The sequence below is a fragment of the Aethalodelphis obliquidens genome, unplaced genomic scaffold (assembly GCF_003676395.1).
Source record: "Aethalodelphis obliquidens isolate GAN/ISIS:26980383/991018 unplaced genomic scaffold, ASM367639v1 scaffold24, whole genome shotgun sequence".
Classification (NCBI taxonomy): Eukaryota; Metazoa; Chordata; class Mammalia; order Artiodactyla; family Delphinidae; genus Aethalodelphis; species Aethalodelphis obliquidens.
In genome coordinates, this window is record NW_020837968.1 from 17,636,067 (window position 1) to 17,655,241 (window position 19,175).

At 42.8% G+C, this 19,175-nt stretch overlaps 1 protein-coding gene across 3 annotated transcripts in view; it reads left to right on the forward strand.

Moving 5' to 3' along the window:
* The window catches only part of CNIH3 (cornichon family AMPA receptor auxiliary protein 3), a 254,681-nt gene that overhangs the window by 54,394 nt on the left and 181,112 nt on the right, over positions 1-19,175 (forward strand). The window contains exon 1 of one of the 3 annotated variants that reach the window (XR_003436139.1): positions 10,039-10,087. The exons of 1 other annotated variant lie outside the window; for it this stretch is intronic. The gene's annotated coding sequence lies outside the window, so the exon portion shown is untranslated. Of the gene's footprint in view, positions 1-10,038; positions 10,088-17,224; positions 17,284-19,175 lie in introns of those variants that run through there. One more of the 3 variants, XR_003436138.1, reaches the window with a different exon arrangement.

The following is a 19,175-nucleotide window of genomic DNA, read 5'->3' on the forward strand; positions in this document are numbered from 1 at the left end:
GCTTCTCCACCCAGACTTAGCTCAGGATTCAGGCTGGTTATTGCTTTTTCTGTAGTCTGCTGTTTAGGTCATACTTACCTTAAGATTTAGCTTTACTGGAAATGATGGAGCAGGACCAAGGTCAGTTTCTGCCATTGAAAAGAGGCCGTGGAGACAGTTTTTAAAATCTAGAGCTGCACTGTGCAGTATGGTTGCCGCTAGCCAGCATGCGGCTATTGAAATTGAAATTAATTCAAACTAAATACCACTAAAATTCAGTTTCTCAATCATACTAGGCCACATTTCAAGTGCTCATATGACTCAAGTAGTCACACACGGCTAGTGACTACTATATTGGACAGTGCAGAGTAGAATGTTTCCATCACTGTAGAGAGTTCTGTTGGGTAGTGTTAGTCTAGAGTAACCAGAGACCAAGTCTGGGAACCCAGCTGATGGGCAGGAAGCTTGCTCCCCAGGGTGACTCAACAACAGCTGTACTTCTGTTGCATCTCTTCTAGCACTGTTTATTATTATTATTTTTTCCAAATGCTACCCAAAGATTCACCGTGGCTAGGAAACAAAGGAAACAATTTCTCTGTTTCTACACTTGTTAACGTAGAGACAGCCTTGTAAAAGGGTGTAAAAGGGCATCCTGACTGGTTAAGAGAGTATATTAGTTTGAACCATATGAAATCCCTTTTTTGTAGGTCAGAAAGGGCTAAATATCATCAAATTTATGAGGTTCAACCTAATTCAAGGGAAAGGGAAAGAGTGGTAGAGAAATGGGGAGGAAGAGCATCTGTGGCTTGTGTTTCTTTCTTAGTCCTCTGTTTGTATACTATGGGTTGGCGATAATACAGATAGTTTTTTGTTTGTTTGTTTGTTTGTTTGTTTTTGCGGTACGCGGGCCTCTCACTGTTGTGGCCTCTCCCGTTGCGGAGCAACAGGCTCCGGACGCGCAGGCTCAGCGGCCATGGCTCACGGGCCCAGCCGCTCCGCGGCATGTGGGATCTTCCCGAACTGGGGCACGAACCCGTGTCCCCTGCATCGGCAGGCGGACTCTCAACCACTGCGCCACCAGGGAAGCCCAATACAGATAGATTTAACTCAACAATGGATGGTTGACTGAATGCCTGCTTCTTTCTTGCCTGCCACTGCTGTGTAAAGAGAGGGTTATGTGTGTTTGTGGCAAATAGTCATGGAAGAGTTAGGAAGTATATAGCTGTGAGAAACAGAAAACCTGGCTTCATACATACTGTTTTCCTCACAAGCAGCCTGGATGTGGTAGTTCTAGAGCTGGGTGAGTAGTTCCATGACACCAAGGGCTCTGAATTGACATGTCTGCTTATTCTCTTGGCCTTCCCCTCATGGTTCACAAGATGGCTGCAGCAGCTCCAGGCATCACATCCTCATGTAATGATGTCCAGAGGCAGGAACTAAGAGCGGACTCAGGGGTGGGCAGGACAGCAAGTGAGCTTGCTGCATGGACCTCTCTTCCTTTAAGGGAGAAAAATCTTTCCCAGAGCCACACCTCCCCAGCAGATTTTCTCTCTGTCTTATCAACCAGAGTTTGTTATGACTCGACTTATTAAATAATCTGGAAAAGGGAAATGTGTTTATTAATCTTAGTTTAAACGTGGCCTGAAACTGGGCACATTTCCAAGCAAACAAAATGGAGATGTCATCAGCCAGGAAGAAGGAATAGGGGAAACGGACTCTGGGTAGGCAAGTCATACTATTTGCCCCAAGTTATTAAGATGCTTTCAGTTGGTAAATGACTTTTGAGAATATCTCTTGTTTTCACCTGCCTGACATCCACTGGGCCTCCTCAGTGATGCATACTGGTTCTCCTCTGCGTGTGGAGGGAGGGGGAAGGGACTCTTCCAGAATTCCATGGGTGGGAACATGATCTGAGGCTCAATTTCAGGACTTCTGTTTGAACTATTAGGAAGAGACACGTTCTCCTTACCCTGGGAGTCTGCGGAGATGGCATGCCAGTTAAAGCTGTTGGTGGCTATTTTGCCTGCCTGCCTGAACACATGAATGATACACATGCTAATACAACGAATGACACATGATTACTTTGGTGTGTTTTTTTTTTTTTTGGCTGCGCCATGCGCCTTGTGGGATCTTAGTCCCCCGACCAGGGATTGAACCGGCACCCTTGGCAATGAAGGCGTGGAGTCCTAACCACTGCACCACCAGAAAATTCCCATGAATGACACACAATGCTAACACAGAGGAAAGTAAAATGGAATGATAGGAGAAACTTGGTCTAAATGAAATTGCTTTACCCCTGTTTGCAGCTATGACAGACTGGGAGTCTGTCAGTCACATGACCTGATAAATGTGCCCCCCTCCTTTTTTTCACATAAGCTGGTTTGAATTGTGAATGATTCCTCATAGTTACCAGTACCTAGCAGTGAAGTCTTACAAGTGATAGGCTTTAAAATGTACCATCGAAGGCCAGTGAGGGTTTGTCTATCCCTGGCTGAGAAGTTAGCTGGTTTTGTTATGCTAACAAAGCAGCTAGTTATTCTCTCTTGGGACTCAGAGCCTGTGCCATTTGAAACTGAATCTTTTTTTTTTCTTAGTGTATATATATATTTTTATATTTTTATGTTTTTTACATCTTTATTGTAGTATAATTGCTTTACAATGGTGTGTTCGTTTCTGCTTTATAACAAAGTGAATCAGCTATACATATACATATGTCCCCATATCTCTTCCCTCTTGCACCTCCCTCCCTCCCACCCTCCCTATCCCACCCCTCCAGGCTGTCACAAAGCACCGAGCCAATATCCCTGTGCCATGCGGCTGCTTCCCACTAGCTATCTACCTTACTACGTTTGTTAGTGTGTATATGCCCATGCCTCTCTCTCGCCCTGTCACAACTCACCCTTCCCCCTCCCCATAACCTCAAGTCCGTTCTCTAGGAGGTCTGCGTCTTTATTCCTGCTTTACCCCTAGGTTCTTCATGATATTTTTTTTCTTAAATTCCATATATATGTGTTAGCATACGGTATTTGTCTTTTTCTTTCTGACTTACTTCACTCTGTATGACAGACTCTAGGTCTATCCACCTCATTACAAATAGCTCAATTTCGTTTCTTTTTATGGCTGAGTAATATTCCATTGTATATATGTGCCACATCTTCTTTATCCATTCATCCGATGATGGGCACTTAGGTTGTTTCCATCTCCGGGCTATTGTAAATAGAGCTGCAATGAACATTTTGGTACATGACTCTTTTTGAATTTTGGTTTTCTCAGGGTATATGCCCAGTAGTGGGATTGCTGGGTCATATGGTAGTTCTATTTGTAGTTTTTTAAGGAACCTCCATACTCTTCTCCATAGTGGCTGTACCAATTCACATTCCCACCAGCAGTGCAGGAGTGTTCCCTTTTCTCCACACCCTCTCCAGAACTTTTCAGGCTGTAGAATGTGTTGGCTGCTTCTTAAAGTTCTCAGTGAGTTTTTATGAGAAAGAGACAAGCTTCTCTCAAAGTTGGTCCAAGTAGAAGTAGAAAAAGAAGAAAAATATGTCTGATGAAAGAGGTCTTTTCTGCCTTTCATAGCTGAGAGTCAGGTAAAAGTATACCCTGCAGGATTGGAAGAGGTGAGTTCTCTGTCTTATGATGAAGTTTGTTCCAACAAAAGCAGGAAGACTAGAAACAGAACAGAAGATAAGACTAAAACCAGGAAGGAGCCTGAGCTGGATTGCCATTCATGCTACTGAGCCTGCGCTCTAGAGTCCGCGAGCCACAACTACTGAGCCTGTGTGCTACAACCACTGAAGCCCATGTGCCTAGAGCCTGTGCTCCACAGCAAGAGAAGCCACCACAATGAGAAGCCTGCGCACTGCAACGAAGAGTACCCCCGGCTCGCTGCAACTGAAGAAAGCCCGCGTGCAGCAACGAAAACCCAACGCAGCCAAAAATAAATAAATAAATAAATAAAAAGAAATGAGGTGAATGGAGACCCTGGGGAGAAGGGGAGGGGGTCTGGTTGGGCTTTCGAGGGTCCTGATGTTGTCCTATTTCTTGACCTGGCACTGGTTACACTGGTGTGCTCACTTTGTGATAATTCATGTGTGATTTCAATACTTCTCTGTCAATAACATAAAAAAAATCTTCTAATCATAGACTATGGAAGAAGAGAGATGGTTGTGAGAGTGCACATCAATGATTCATTAAAATAATAATTATCCCCTGAGCTGCAGGGCAAGAAGCAGATTAGCTGAGCCTTCCCATCCCAGGCTCCAGTTTTGAATTTCACTGACGCAGAGGAGAAAATGGAGGCCGTTAAACTGAGAAGGAGCGTAGAGCCCTCAGGCTGCTGCTAGGAAACCAAACTCCCAGGCCAGAGTCTAGATTAAGGACAATCTCTCTTGCTTTGGTTAATGTCCCATGAAATGGCCAAATGCAAACTGACTGAACGACTACTAAGTAGTGCACTTCTGAGGGAGTTATTTTGCCAGAGAACTCTCAGCACGACTAACAGGGCTTGTGATCGCTCAGCCCTGGGGCAAGCCTGGATTGCCCAACCTGCGCCATCTGGAAGTGGGTCCTCAAAGATCCTCCCCGGTGTCCCTCCTCAGGTGGGAATGGAAGACAATGGGCAGAGGGGATCCTCTCAGAGAGCAGAACCGTGGTTGTCAGATGGGCCGCTAAGGACCCCACTCGCTGCTAGCGCACGAGTCCTTACTCATTCTGTCCAGCAGAACACAGTATAGGAAGAGGGCTGCTGCTCGTGGCATCTGTTTCCCCTTCTCATTTCCAATTGAGACATTCTATTGTATTATCCTATTTTCTGTTCACGCTTGTATGCAAGAACACTGCTGTATATGTTGGGAGTGTTTATGTCTATCTTTTAGTCCGAAGGATGTCGAACTCTAGGTGCTATATCCGGACCTCATTGAGAGAAGTCCACATGACCCAGAGACCCTGGTCTTGGAGCTGGGTACAAGAACAGGACATAATTTTGGATTGTTTAAGACTGGAGAGGGAGTGCTTTAATTTTTGGATGTATGTGGCTTGGTTATATTATGTTAAGGATATAGATTATATTATATAGAATATAGATTATAGAAATTGTACAAATGGAAAGAAAGTTGTATAAAGATAACGAGAGGGTAGGGATGGATTGTAGAGTACGTTTGTTATTTTGCCTTCCAGTGTCAATTTCCTCTTTCTATGATAATAGCAAGGTTTTCTTTTGAAGAACTGTCCTTTTCCCAATTCTCAGACCATGTGGTCTTTTCCTTTCTCTTGGCCTTAGTGGTTGATCCGGAGATCAACCAGTGACGGAGGCCAGGAGCCCAAGCCATGAGATTCAATTTCTGAATCTCCTGGGAGAGAGAAGTTCCCTTTGCACTGGTGTGAGCCTGGAGCTGCTGGGGGCTGTCCTGCATTGCATGGGAAGTGTCTGCCTAAATGTAGCCAATAAAGATGAAAGCAGGGTAGGAGATGGAGAGAGACCAAGTTTTACAGCCTCATCCAGGTCTGATGACAATTACCCTCCCGTACCTTTTCATTGGACGAGCCACAAATATGTCATATTTTGCGTGAGACCATGTGATTGGGTTTCTGAAACTTGCAACTGAGAATCCTGTAGTCACAATCAGCTATGGGAAATGCATAAACGCCTCTGTGTGCTTTGGGTATGTTTGGTGCCCTGCAGTTTTCCTTAACTAAAAGGGAGGCAGTGGCTTTTACTGAAACAGCTATCTTTCAGGAATTAACACAGTAAAGGGAAGACCTAGTTGAATACCACGAATCCCCCTTTCCCCCTCCTCCCAGGTGAATGACGTCCAGCCCCCCACAGTCTGGGTATCCCGTTGTGAACTTCAGCTGAGTCAGTCCATCGACGCATGTATGTCACAATGATGGTGGCATGTTCTGCTCCACACATGCACACGTGCCAGCAGCATGTCCCACCCATGTTAGAGGGGTGGAGGCTGGTAAGTTTATCAGCCATGACCATTAGACCTAGGATGACATGGGATATAGCAAGACCAGTGGTGCTTAGGCTCAGGGATCTGTGGACTGAGGAACAAGGGGGTAAAACAGTGAGATTAAGGAATGATGGTTCCCGGAAGTACGAGTGGAAGGAACCAAAGGCTGAGTAGAAGAGGTATCAGAATAGGAGCCAGAAAGCACCGGACAAGAATCAGGAACTGGCAAGACAGGGAAGACCTGAGGCAGGGATGCTCTGAGGAGACACTGGGGAGGCCGGCCATGTCCTGGGGGATGGGGTTTGTGCTGCTCAAGGCTATTTTGAAGCATCTGCCTAAGCTCCGTGCTGCCACTAAGGAGCCACCAGAGGCCTGGAGGGCACTCAGGTGTCCCTATCGTCCTCCACTTCAGCTGATGGGACCATGTCTAACACCACAGGGTGCTCTGGTCAGAGGTCAGGGTGTCGGAACAGCAGATTCACTTGCCCACATTTACCACTTATGCTTTTTCTTATTTATTTATTTTTTAACATCTTTATTGAAGTATAATTGCTTTACAATGTTGTGTTCGTTTCTGCTTTATAACAAAGTGAATCAGTCATACATATATGTATGTTCCCATACCTCTTCCCTCTTGCGTCTCCCTCCCTCCACCCTCCCTATCCCACCCCTCTAGGTGGTCACAAAGCACCGAGCTGATCTCCCTGTGCTATGTGGCTGCTTCCCACTAGCTCTCTATTTTACATTTGGTAGTGTATATAGTCCAGGCCACTCTCTCACTTCATCCCAGCTTACACTTCCCTCTCCCCGTGTCCTCAAGTCCATTCTCTACGTCTGCGTCTTTATTCCTGTCCTGCCCCAGGTTTTCCAGAACCTTTTTTTTTTTTTTTTTTTTTAGATTCCATATATATGTGTTAGCATATGGTATTTGTTTTTCTCTTTCGGACTTACTTCACTCTATATGACAGTCTCTAGGCCCACCTCACGACAAATAACTCAATTTCGTTTCTTTTTATGGCTGAGTAATATTCCATTGTATATATGTGCCACATCTTCTTTATCCATTTATCTGTCGATGGACACTTAGGTTGCTTCCATGTCCTGGCTATTGTAAATAGAGCTGCAATGAATATTTTGGTACATGACTCTTTTTGAATTCTGGTTTTATCAGGGTATATGCCCAGTAGTGGGATTGCTGGGTCGTATGGTAGTTCTATTTTTAGTTTTTTAAGGAACCTCTGTACTGTTCTCCATAGTAGCTATATGAATTTACATTCCCACCAACAGTGCAAGATGGTTCCTTTTTCTCCACACCCTCTCCAGCATTTATTGTTTGTAGATTTTTTGATGATGGCCATTCTGACTGGTGTGAGGTGTTACCTCATGGTAGTTTTCATTTGCATTTCTCTAGTGATTAGTCATGTTGAGCATCCTTTCATGTGTTTGTTGGTGATCTGTATATCTTTGGAGAAATGTCTATTTAAGGCTTCTGCCCATTTTTGGATTGGGTTGTTTGTTTGTTTGATAATGAGCTGCATGAGCAGCTTGTAAATTTTGGAGATTAATTCTTTGTCAGTTGCTTCATTTGCAAATACTTTCTCCTATTCTGAGGTTGTCTTTTGGTCTTGTTTATGGTTTCCTTTGCTGTGCAAAAGCTTTGAAGTTTCATTAGGTCCCATTTGTTTATTTTTGTTTTTATTTCCATTTTTCTAGGAGGTGGATCAAAAAGGATCTTGCTGTGATTTATGTCTTAGAGTGTTCTGCCTATGTTTTCGTCTAACAGTTTTATAGTGTCTGGCCTTACATTTAGGTCTTTAATCCATTTTGAGTTTATTTTTGTATATGGTGTTAGGGAATGTTCTAATTTCATTCTTTTACATGTAGCTGTCCAGTTTTCCCAGCACCACTTATTGAAGAGGCTGTCTTTTCTCCATTGTATATTCTTGCCTCCTTTATCAAAAATAAGGTGACTATATGTGTGTGGGTTTATCTCTGGACTTTCTATCCTGTTCCATTGATCTATATTTCTGTTTTTGTTCCAGTACCATACTGTCTTGATTACTGTAGCTTTGTAGTATAGTCTGAAGTCAGGGAGCCTGATTCCTCCAGCTCCGTTTTTTTTCCCTCAAGACTGCTTTGGCTATTTGGGGTCTTTTGTGTTTCCATACAAACTGTGAAATTTTTTGTTCTAGTTCTGTGAAAAATGCCATTGGTAGTTTGATAGGGATTGCATTGAATCTGTAGTTGCTTTGGGTAGTATAATCGTTTTCACAATGTTGATTCTTCCAATCCAAGAACTTGGTATATCTCTCCATCTGTTTGTATCATCTTTAATTCCTTTCATGAAAGTCTTATAGTTTTCTGCATACAGATCTTTTGTCTCCTTAGGTAGGTTTATTGCTAGTTATTTTATTCTTTTTGTTGCAGTGGTAAATGGGAGTGTTTCCTTAATTTCTGTTTCAGATTTTTCATCATTAATGTATAGGAATGCCAGAGATTTCTGTGCGTTAATTTTGTATCCTGCTACTTTACCAAATTCATTGATTAGCTCTAGTAGTTTTCTGGTAGCATCTTTAGGATTCTTTATGTATAGTATCACATCATCTGCAAACAGTGACAGCTTTACTTCTTCTTTTCTGATTTGCATTCCTTTTATTTCTTTTTCTTCTCTGATTGCTGTGGCTAAAACTTCCAAAACTATGTTGAATAATAGAAGTGAGAGTGGGCAACCTTGTCTTCTTCCTGATCTTAGTGGTAATGGTTTCAGTTTTTCACCATTGAGAACGATGTTGGCTGTGGGTGTGTCATATATGGCCTTTATTATGTTGAGGTACGTTCCCTCTATGCCTACTTTCTGGAGGGTTTTTATCATAAATGGGTGTTGAATTTTGTCAAAAGCTTTTTCTGCATCTATTGAGATGATCATATGGTTTTTCTCCTTCAATTTGTTAAGATGGTTTATCACTTTGATTGATTTGTGTATATTGAAGAATCCTTGCATTCCTGGTATAAACCCCCCTTGATTATGGTGTATGATCCTTTTAATGTGCCTTTGGATTCTGTTTGGTAGTATTTTGTTGAGGATTTTTGCATCTATGTTCATCGGTGATATTGACCTGTAGTTTTCTTTTTTGTGACATCTTTATCTGCTTTTGGTATCAGGGTGATGGTGGCCTCGTAGAATGAGTATGGGAGTATTCCTCCATCTGCTATAGTTTGGAAGAGTTTGAGAAGGATAGGTGTTAGCTCTTCTCTAAATGTTTGATAGAATTCTCCTGTGAAGCCATCTGGTCCTGGGCTTTTGTTTGTTGGAAGATTTTTAATCACAGTCTCAATTTCAGTGCTTATGATTGGTCTGTTTATATTTTCTATTTCTTCCTGTTTCAGTCTCGGAAGGGTGTGGTTTTCTAGAATGTATTCATTTCTTCCAAGCTGTCCATTTTATTGGCATAGAGATGCTTGTAGTAATCTCTCATGATCCTTTGTATTTCTGCAGTGTTAGTTGTTACTTCTCCTTTTTCATTTCTAATTCTATTGATTTGACTCTTCTCCCTTTTTTTCTTGATGAGTCTGGCTAATGATTTATCAGTTTTGTTTATCTTCTCAAAGAACCAGCTTTTAGTTTTATAGATCTTTGCTATGGTTTCCTTCATTTCTTTGTCATTTATTTCTGATCTGATCTTTATGATTTCTTTCCTTCTGCTAACTTTGGGAGTTTTTTGTTCTTTCTCTAATTTCTTTAGGTGTAAGGTTAGGTTGTTTATTTGAGATGTCTCTTGTTTCTTGAGGTAAGATTGTATTGCTATAAACTTCCCTCTTAGAACTGCTTTTGCTGCAGCCCGTAGGTTTTGGGTCATCGTGTTTTCATTGTCATTTGTTTCTTCGTATGTTTTGATTTCCTCTTTGATTTCTTCAGTGATGTCTTGGTTATTTAGTAGTGAACTGTTTAGCCTCCATGTGTTTATAATTTTTACAGATTTTTTCCTGTAATTGATACCTAGTCTCATAGCATTGTGGTCAGAAAAGACACTTGATACCATTTCAATTTTCTTAAATTTACCAGGGCTTGATTTGTGATTCAAGATATGATCTATCCTGGAGAATGTTCCATGAGCACTTGAGAAGAAAGTGTATTCTGTTGTTTTTGTCCTGTAAGTATCAATTAAGTCCATCTTGTTTAATGTATCATTTAAAGCTTGTGTTTCCTTATTTATTTTCATTTTGGATGATCTGTCCATTGATGAAAGTGGGGTGTTAAAGTCCCCTACTATGATTGTTTTACTGTCGATTTCCCCTTTTATGGCTCTAAGCATTTGCCTTATGTATTGAGGTGCTCCTATGTTGCATGCAAAAATATTTACAATTGTTATATCTTCTTCTTGGATTGATCCCTCAATCATTATGCAGTGTCCTCCTTTGTCTTTTGTAATAGTCTTTATTTTAAAGTCTATTTTGTCTGATATGAGAATTGCTACTGTAGCTTTCTTTTGATTTCCATTTGCATGGAATATCTTTTTCCATCCCTTCACTTTCAGTCTGTATGTGTCCCTAGGTCGGAAGTGGGCCTTTTGTAGACAGCATACATACGGGTCTTGTTTTTGTATCCGTTCAGCCAGTCTATGTCTTTTGGTTGGAGCATTTAATCCATTTACATTTACGGTAATTATCAATATGTATGTTCCTATTACCATTTTCTTAATTGTTTTGGGTTTGTTATTGTAGGTCTTTTCCTTCTCTTGTGTTTCCTGCTGAGAGAAGTTTCTTTGGCATTTGCTGTAAAGCTGGTTTGGTGGTGCTGAATTCTCTTAGCTTTTGCTTGTCTGTAAAGGTTTTAAATTCTGTGTTGAATCTCAATGAGACCCTTGCTGGGTGGAGTAATCTTGGTTGTAGGTTTTTCCCTTTCATCACTTTAAATATGTCCTGCCAGTCCCTTCTGGCTTGTGGAGTTTCTGCTGAAAGATCAGCTGTTAACCTTATGGGGATTCCCTTGTATGTTATTTGTTGCTTTTCTCTTGCTGCTTTTAATATTTTTCCTTTGTATTTAATTTTTGATAGTTTGATTAATATGTGTCTTGACATGTTTCTCCTTGAATTTACCCTGTATGGGACTCTCTGTGCTTCCTGGACTTGATTGACTATTTCCTTTCCCATATTAGGGAAGTTTTCAACTGAAATCTCTTCAAATATTTTCTCAGTCCCTTTCTTTTTCTCTTCTTCTTCTGGGACCCCTATAATTCGAATGTTAGTGCGTTTGATGTTGTCCCAGAGGTGTCTGAGACTGTCCTCAGTTCTTTTCATTCTTTTTTCTTTATTCTGCTCTGCAGTAGTTATTTCCACTGTTTTATCTTCCAGGTCACTTATCCGTTCTTCTGCCTCAGTTATTCTGCTATTGATTCTTTCTGGAGAATTTTTAATTTCGTTTATTTTGTTGTTCATCATTGTTTGTTTGCTATTTAGTTCTTCTAGGTCCCTGTTGATTGTTTCTTGTATTTTGTCCAATCTATTTCCAAGATTTTGGAACATCTTTACTATCATTACTCTGAATTCTTTTTCAGGTAGATTGCCTATTTCCTCTTCATTTGTTTGGTCTGGTGTGTTTTTACCTTGCTCCTTCATCTACTGTGTGCTTCTCTGTCTTCTCATTTTGCTTATCTTACTGTGTTTGGGGTCTCCTTTTTGCAGGCTACAGGTTCGTAGTTCCCGTTGTTTTTGGTGTCTGCCCCCAGTGGCTAAGTTTGGTTCAGTGGGTTGTGTAGGCTTCCTGGTGGAGGGGACTGATGTCTGTGTTCTAGTGGATGAGACTGGGTCTTGTCTTTCTGTTGGGCAGGAACGCGTCTGTGACCTTATTATGATTTTAGGCAGCCTCTCTGCTAATGGGTGGGGTCATGTTCCTGTCTTGCTAGTTGTTTGGCATAGCGTGTCCAGCACTGTAGCTTGCTGGTCGTTGAGTGGAGCTGTGTCTTAGCGCTGAGATGGAGATCTCTGGGAGAGCTTTTGCTGTTTGATATTATTTGGAGCCAGGAGGTCTCTGGTAGACCAATATCCTGAACTTGGCTCTCACACCTCAGAGGCACAGGTCTGACACCTGCCCGGAGCACCAAGACCCTGTCAGCCACACGGCTCAAAAGAAAAGGGAGAAGAAAGAAAGAAAGAGAGAGAGAGAGAGAGGGAGGGGGAGAGAGAGAGAGAGAGAGGGAGGGAGGGAGGGAGGGAGGCAGGAAGGAAGGACGAAAGAAAGGAAGAAAAGAAAGAAAGAAAGGGATGGAGGGAGGAAGGAAGGAAGAATAAAATAGTTATTAAAATAAACAATAAAAAAGTTAAAAATTAAAAGTAAAAGGGAAAAGAAAAGAAAGAAAGAAGAGAAGAAGGAAACCAAAAAACAAATCCACCAATGATAAAAAGTGCTAAAAACTATACCAAAAAAACCCAAAACCCCAAAATGGACAGACAGAACCCTAGGACAAATGGTAAAAGCAAATCTATACAGACAAAATCACCCAAAGAAGCATACACATACACACTGACAAAGAGAGAAAAAGGAAAAAGAAATCTATCTATCTATATAAAAAAAGAATAGAGCAAGCAAGTCAGTAAACAAATCTACCAATGATAATGAGCTCTAAACACTAAACTAAGATAAACATAAAACCAGAAACAAATTAGATGCAGAAAGCGAACCCCAAGTCTACAGTTGCTCCCAAAGTCCACTGCCTCAATTTTGGGATGATTTGTTGTCTATTCAGGTATTCCACAGATGCAGGGTACATCAAGTTGATTGTGGAGATTTAATCTGCTGCTCCTGAGGCTGCTGGGAGAGATTTCCCTTTCTCTTCTTTATTCGCACAGCTCCTGGGGTTCAGCTTTGGATTTGGCCCCGCCTCTGCTTGTAGGTCACCTGAGGGCGTCTATTCTTCGCTCAGACAGGACGGGGTTAAAGGAGCAGCTGATGCGGGGGCTCTGGCTCACTCAGGCCAGGGGGGGGGAGGGGCACGGAGTGCAGGGTGAGCCTGCGGCGGCAGAGGCCGGCATGACGTTGCACCAGCCAGAGGCGCGCCATGCGTTCTCCCGGGGAAGTTGTCCCTGGATCACGGCCCCTGGCAGTGGTGGGCTGCACAGGCTCCCGGGAGGGGAGGTGAGGATAGTGACCTGTGCTCGCACACAGGCTTCTTGGTGGCGGCAGCAGCAGCCTTAGCGTCTCACGCCCGTCTCTGGGGTCCGTGCTGTTAGCGGCGGCTCGCGCCTGTCTCTGGAGCTTGTTTAGGCAGTGGTCTGAATCCCCTCTCCTCGCGCACCCCAAAACAATGGTCTCTTGCCTCTTAGGCAGGTCCAGACTTTTTCCTGGACTCCCTCCTGGCTAGCTGTGGCGCACTAGCCCCCTTCAGGCTGTGTTCACGCAGCCAGCCTCCAGTCCTTTCCCTGGGATCTGACCTCCGAAGTAGCCGGAGCCTCAGCTCCCATCCCCCGCCCATCCCAGCAGGTGAGCAGACAAGCCTCTCGGGCTGGTGAGTGCTGGTCGGCACCAATCCTCTGTGCGGGAATCTCTCCGCTTCACCCTCCGCACCCCTGTTGCTGCGCTCTCCTCCGTGGCGCTGAAGCTTCCCCCCCTGCCACCCCCCGTCTCCGCCAGTGAAGGGGCTTCCTAGTGTGTGGAAACCTTTCCTCCTTCACAGCTCCCTCCCAGAGGTGCAAGTCCCATCCTTATTCTTTTGTTTCTGTTTTTTCATTTTTCTTTTACCCTATCCAGGTACGTGGGGGAGTTTCTTGCCTTTTGGGAAGTCTGAGGTCTTCTGCCAGCGTTCAGTAGGTGTTCTGTAGGAGTTGTTCCACATGTAGATGTATTTCTGATGTATTTGTGGGGAGGAAGGTGATCTCCACATCTTACTCCTCTGCCATCTTGAAGGTCTCTCTCCAGCTTTTTCTATTAAGAATGACTGTATCAGGCTTCCCTGGTGGCGCAGTGGTTGAGAGTCCGCCTGCCAATGCAGGGGACACGGGTTCGTGTCCTGGTCCGGGAAGATCCCACATGCCGCGGAGCGCCTGGGCCCGTGAGCCATGGCCGCTGAGCCTGTGCGTCCGGAGCCTGTTGCTCCGCTATGGGAGAGGCCACAACAGTGAGAGGCCCGTGTACTGCAAAAAAAAAAAAAAAGAATGACTGTATCTTCAAATGAACTTACTTACAAAACAGAAATAGATGCACAGACATAGAAAAGAAACTTATGGTTACCAAAGGGAAAAGGGCGGGGCAGGGATGGATTAGGATGGGATTATATACATATATATAAAATAGATAACCAACAAGGACCTATTGTATAGCACAGGGAACTATACTTAATATTTTGTAATAACCTATAAGGGAAAAGAATCTGAAAAAGAATATATATATATAACTGAATCACTGTGCTGTACAGCTGAAACTAACACAACATTGTACATCAACTATACTTCAATTTAAAAAGTTATGGCAAAAATAAAAGAATGTTTGCATCTTATCATCCCACCAAATTTGAAGTCACAACTCCTCCCCAGCATCTGGCACCATGTAGACCAGAAGTAGGTGCTGAAAAAAGCTTGGTGAGTTTGACTGCTCACTCCATGTTGGTGCCTGTGGGGAAACGAAGCCGAATCCGGCACAGACCTGCCCACTGGGGGCCTGTGCTGACTTGGGGAAGTGTGGGGCAGGGACTCCAGCCTGCAGCCAATCCTGGGTCTGACGGACGTTGCCAACAGTGGCTTCTACTTACCACCCATCTGTTCAAGGAATCTTGTAAGCTCCTAAGATAATTTTTTGCTCCTGACAGAGAGAGAGAGAAAGTACTGTTTCTTACTGCAGAAGACTTGACTTCTTCATTTCACCAAAGCAGCAGCAAATGGCTGTTGACTAAAACTGTGAACTTTGCCTGACGGTCGTCGGTAAGGCAGCAGGCCCTAAAACAGGGGTGGTGCTGATAAACACTGAGTAAGGTAGGGGCTGGTGCTGGTCAAAGAAGTGCTGATAGCAGGTTCTCTTTGATGAACACTTCGTTACCAGTAACTCCACTCTGTATTTATAGCACAATATGATCTTACAAAAGGTCTCTGATGGAATGTATGGATTTCAGGCAAAGTGATTTCTAAAAAGACTTTTAAAGTCATAGAAGCTTAACCTTGATATAATGTTAAGCAATAAAAACAAGTTCAAATACATAAAGTTTGTATGTACAAAGTTATATATATATGTATGTACACACACATATATACATTTGTCTATATCTGCATCTACATACTTAACACACACACAAAATTAATAGGAAATGCCCAGTGTTAATAGTGGTTTCCCTTAGGTCATGGAATGATGTGACTTGGGTTTTCTTCTTTTGTATTTCCAAATGCTTTATAATGATTGTATATTATTTTTCTACATGAATATATATTTTATGATCAGAATATGAAGACACAATTGTTTTCAAAAATAGGGGGTGGTGGTGGGATGAATTGGGAGATTGGGATTGACATATATACACTAATATGTATAAAATAGATAGCTAATAAGAACCTGCTCTATAAAAAATTAAATAATAAAAAAAATAATGAGCTGAAGCCTATAAATGATAATAATGTATTTGAAAATGTCACATGTGGGTTGTATCACAAACATCCCATGTTTTAGAGATTGCCCAACTTGGTTATGGTCATCCAGGAAGCTAATGGTGGGACTGAGAATTAAGTGTGGGGAATTTTGAGGAACTTGGCCGTCTTCCGGCAAGCCCTTGCCCACGTGCCTAAAGAAGACAGACTGATGACATCTCTTATTGCACAGCGTGTGTGTCATTTGTGGGGCCAGGAGATGGAAGCTGCAGGGAAATATCTTCCAGGGAAGTATCTCCCAGGCGGCTCTCACTGCACCCACCTGAGATGGAAGGCAGGATGAGTCTGATTTGTCACAGGCTTCATGAATATCGGTCACCAGCTTTTTGTAGTTCAGAGTGACCGTTCAGCTTTGTTCTTTCTTTGTGTTACACTGGGATCCAATTGTTCATTGGCACAGAGAAACCGAGTGTTTTCACCTTGATACATCAATCTGTCCATCTGCTGGTGTATTTATTTATCAGCATATTTGCAGGGAAGACTGCATGCAAAAGACGGTTTGGCAGAAGAAGTGAATTCAGGTATGGGCAGTGGGTAGGTGTGCAATTGTACTATTCCATCTTCTCAGGCCAGGGATTTTGATGTGAGGTGGGAATGCTATTAAAGTGGTCAGCATTAGCAAGAAGAAAGTGTTGTCTTGGAGATGTGCCCCTCTGAATAATCAGAAGGATCTGGGTCTCCATCAGATTCACTCAGTGACTTATGCTGCCCCTGCAAGGTGAAGCTCAGATGCTACTGGGGGGACAGTTGGTGGAGGAGGACAGAGGGAACTATGGGGTCCGTGACGTAGAGGGACAGAGAGGGAAGATTATTTTCCAATGCCCATCGAGGAGTTCTCTGGGGGGATTCCATGGTGAAAATAAAGAATCCTTTTGACGCTGTAGATATGCCTAACCTGCTAAAAGTAAGACTTCTTTCTGTTAATGGACTCGGCCTTCATGCCTTACCAGGTGTGATGGGCAAAGTGAGGGGTTAGAGATCCTAAATTTCTGCATGAAGATCCACGGCGGGGAGTCAGCTTGGCCTTGCTGAGTGCCTGCTGTGTGCTGTCCTCAAGTCATGCTGTGGAGACGAGGAAAACTGTTTCTCTTCTGGGGCGGTGGAGTCTGCACTTCTGTGAAGCCTGGGACTCGGGCGAAGCTCCTGCCTAACGCCTCCTCTGCAGTCCTCTAGAGCATAGAGTTTCCAGGACGAAGGCTGGAGGGAGCTAGAGAATATGATGCAAAGTCTGGTTTATATAAATAATTATTTATATGTCACTGTATTTTGTTTTTGAAGTTTATATGTGCCTCTATTCTTGAGCGATTGCCCAGTTATTTTAATGAAATGGAGTAAATTAAGTTGCATAAATCAAGTCTCAGATTGCATTTGGTTGTTGCAACATAATTATTCACAAGTTTCTGTTATCAGTATTAAAAACATTCGTGGGTTATAGGTTTTAGAGTTTATGAAAGATTTGCATAAACTGTATCTCATTTAATACAGCAAGCCTATGAAGTAGGGATTTTTTTTTGTGTGTGTGTGTGTGTGGTACGCGGGCCTCACACTGTTGTGGCCTCTCGCGTTGCGGAGCACAGGCTCCGGACGTGCAGGCTCAGCAGCCATGGCTCACGGGCCCAGCTGTTCCACGGCATGTGGGATCTTCCCGGACAGGGACACGAACCCGTGTCCCCTGCATCGGCAGGCGGACTCTCAACCACTGCGTCACCAGGGAAGACCTGAAGTAGGGATTTTTATCCGTACTTTACAGATGAAGAGAGTGAGGCTCAGAGGGTGAGATGCATTCAAAACCATACAGCGAATAAGAATCAGAACTGGGATTTGTAACCCTTCATTTCTTACTGTAAGCACAGCATTCTTTCCATCTTTCCATTCTTCTCCTCCTTTACCTCTTGGGCTTAAAATGAACTCTCCCCTGGCTAACTGGATAAGGCAGACTTTCTAGCATGCAATTGGTGGCTCAGAGCTTAAGGCATCTTTCTCTCTTCCTATCATGTTGATTTGCAGATATCAAGGAGAGATTCAGGATGGTGGGAGAATGAGAGCATATTGTACTTCAGTTGTAACCACACTCGTTTCTCCATTAATTTACTAAATATTTACTCTATGCCAAGCACTGATCTAGGGTCTGGGGGGTACAGTGGGGAATGAGGCAGATGTGGATCCTGCCCTCAGGCAGCCTAGAGCCTCACAGGGAAGACAAGTATTAAAGAAGCCATTATTCACCCTACTGAATGCTATCAAGAGGTGCACCATGCACCTTTATACAATACGGGGTCTGAGACAGGAAGATCCAAACTTGGCGTATCTGGTAAGGCTTCCAAGAGAGAGTGATGTTCAAGCCAAGAGTAGAATTAGCTAAACAGAGTTCTAGGTCATGTGGAATGAGACACTTTTGAAGAATTGAAAGAACGTCAGTCCAGCTGGAATGAGGAAAGAGAAGGATATAGATAGACCAATGAAAGTGAGCTGGGACCAGGTTATGAAGGGAATGCAAAAACTCCTATCTTTATCCTAAAAGTTATGGGAAATAATTGAAGGATTTTTAGCAGGAGTGTGACATGATCAGATTTGAATTTTCAAAGTATCGTTGTAGCTGTACTGTGTATGACAAATATGTGTATGAGTTTTGGACTTGGTGAGTTTGAGGTGGCTATGTGACACCCAAATGATTGATGGGCAGGTGGGCAGCCAGAGCTTAGGAGAAAATCTAGGGTACAGAGGCAGAGGGTTTGGCATAAGTGAAACCAAGAGAGTGGATGAAGTCTACTTGGGGCAAAGGTAGAGAGAGAGCAGGTTTTTAGTAGCTATCTAGTTTATACATATTAGTGTTTTATTCTACAAACATTTATTGACCATGATGTGCCTAGGAGTATTCTAGTACTTGGGCTGCAGAATAAAAAAGACGAAGATCCCTGCTCTGTGGGCTTATATTCTAGTTTGGGAGGTAAAACTGAAATACTTCAGCGAAGAAGAAGGAGAAGGAGAAGGAGAAGAAGGAGAAGAAGAAGAACACCACTGCCCTAACAAATTCCCCAAAACTACGTAGCTTAAAAGAACAGAAATTTATTCTCTCACAGTTTTGAATGCTAGAAGTCCAGAGTCAAGGTGTCAATGGTGCCATTCTCTTTCTGAAGGATCCAGGGGAGAATCTGTTCCTTGCCTTTCTCTTAGCATTTTTCGTTACCAGCAATCCTTGACATTCCTTGCTTTGTAGGTGTATCACTCCAGTCTCTGCCTCGTCATCACATGTGTTCTCCCTGTTTTGTCTGTCTCAGTGTCTCTCCTCTTCTTATAAGGACACCAGTCATATTGGATTAGGATCCACACTAATTCAGGATGACCTCACCATTTTTTTTAAATTTTTAAAATTTTTTTGTTGAAGTATAGTTGATTTACAATGTTTCAGGTGTAGAGCAAAGTGATTCAGTTATAAATATAAATATATATATATTTATTCTTTTTCAGATTATTTTCCATTATAGGTTATTACAAGATATTGAATATAGTTCCCCTTGCTATACAGTAGGTCCTTGTTGTTTATCTATTTTATATATAGTAGTGTGTATTCATTAATTCCAAATTCCTAGTTTATCCCTCTCCCCACCTTCCCCT